Consider the following 1,996-nt stretch of genomic DNA (forward strand, 5'->3'; position numbering starts at 1 on the left):
CCGCCCCGACCCCCAGGTGTGGTGAACATCACAAGCACAACATCATGACAAAGCAAATACAGTGCAAAATTCAACTGTAGAAAGGAACTGCAAATCTCGTAAAGGATGAACCATTTTATGAGCACGCTGGAAGTTATGTTGGAAAATACTAGAACCATACCACATCCAAGAAGGCTGAGGACAGCTAGACTAAGAATTAAAGAAGGAAAAGCCACGGGAACCTAAAAGTCGCTGCAAAGAACCCTCCAGGCTGGTGGGCTCCCAGAGGGCTTGTGGGCAGCTGCTGCAACCCCCAGTAAATCAGCTTTGCAAAAATGCTCCCACTTACAACACCGCTGCACAAGTCAAACTCAATAAATAGGGCTTCCAAGACAAAACACTGACAACAATCAAGGGAACTTTTCATTTCTATAACCCAACAACTTACACATAGAAATTGTAAATATAATCTAATTTTTCTAAACAGAAGAAAAAGCAAGTGCTTAATTTTGCACTTCGTCTTTGCAACATCTTCTACCAATGCTTCGTAGAAGTCCGCAGCTTCTACTTCTACATGGAAAGGAACCTCGGACAGGAGCCCAGCAGAAGAGGCAGGAGCGGGCCCTGGGCCCGGGCCCGCTCGGACGGGGGCTGGTTCTGTTCCCACATCTGGCCACATCTGGAAAATGGGACCGACCCCCCCCCACCACCCTGGGGGAGCAAGCGGTCACGCGGTCAGGCGGGCTGCACACTGCCCCAGTCTCCTGAAACAAGCCCTGCTGCCCACCCCACGACCAACCAGGCTTCCCCGGCCCTTTCCGCTGGGCCACGCAGCTCTGTGAAGCCATCCAGCTTCCTCCCGCGGATTTAAAAGGACGGAGGCCGAAATACCGGCCCGGAGGACGGTCTGTCTTCAATCAGGCGCGTCCCGGCTAGCTGTGAAAGGCCAGGAAGCGTTCCTGTAGGAACCTGGGGGAACAGAATCCTAGCGAGATTTCTTCTGGAAAACTGCACAAATGGGATTTTAAGGCTAACTATTGCCAAACAGGGGCAATGATTTCCGTGGTCATGAAAGGTTGTGTAATCGCCCTTTGTTCAAGGGTATTGACAAGTGGTTTTCAATTGTCCATGGTGTCTGTTTCTCCTTTGGCTTTCAAATGCCCAGTTTACTGCATTTCAGCAACGGAAGCCAACCGCCGGCTTTGGGGCCTTTCACTTCGTGCGGCACAGAGGGGCGCAGGGCGGCGGGGGGACGGCCCTGCTCCCGGACAAACACGGACAGGCGCACGAGTCCTTCTCGGGGCAACTCAGGGCGGTGCTCAGCCCACTGTCACATTCTGCACCCCCAGAACCACGAGTCACAGGGGCTCAGTCCACTCCTGAACACCAGGAGACGAAAGCCAAGACTCATCAAGTTGTTTCTCCATTTAAAAGAAAGAAAGAAAGAGCAGGACCAGCGAGTGTTTGCTCCAGGCCGGCAGCTCCGTGAGGACTCCAACTGTCTCCAGACTTCTACCCACTCACCCCAGGCCGGCCGCTCCGTGGGCCCCGCCCTGCCACACCCCCACAGTGACCGTCCGGCTCCCTCCCTCACGGGGCTCCCCCACCCACAGCCCTTCCTGCAACTTGCTTTCTCCTGTCCCTTTCGCGCCTTCACAATCCGTGAACTGACCGGTGAGCGACTGTGCCCCTGCCACCTTCAACTGCAGCTTTCAGAGCGCAAAGGACAATGGTGGTGGGAGGTTTTGCAGCTAAGCAAAACCAAGGTCCAAAATGTCAGTCAAACAAAAGAAGCCTGTGAGGGACGGACAGAGCGTCCATCTGAGTGTGCAGACAGTGGACAATCCCCTTGCTGGACCTGCTCAGCTGTCGGGGTGGGGCAGCGCCAGGTCCCTTCTCCAGCTCCCAGATCTCAGAGGCAACTGTGGGGGTCACCGAGCCCCAAATCCTATAGGACCGGGTGAGTCAGGAAGACACCTGCCTACTCCATTAAAATCGTGGCTCCTGGCCCTCCCTG

Source organism: Condylura cristata, unplaced genomic scaffold (genome assembly GCF_000260355.1).
Source record: "Condylura cristata isolate star-nosed mole 26May11 unplaced genomic scaffold, ConCri1.0 scaffold00014, whole genome shotgun sequence".
Classification (NCBI taxonomy): Eukaryota; Metazoa; Chordata; class Mammalia; order Eulipotyphla; family Talpidae; genus Condylura; species Condylura cristata.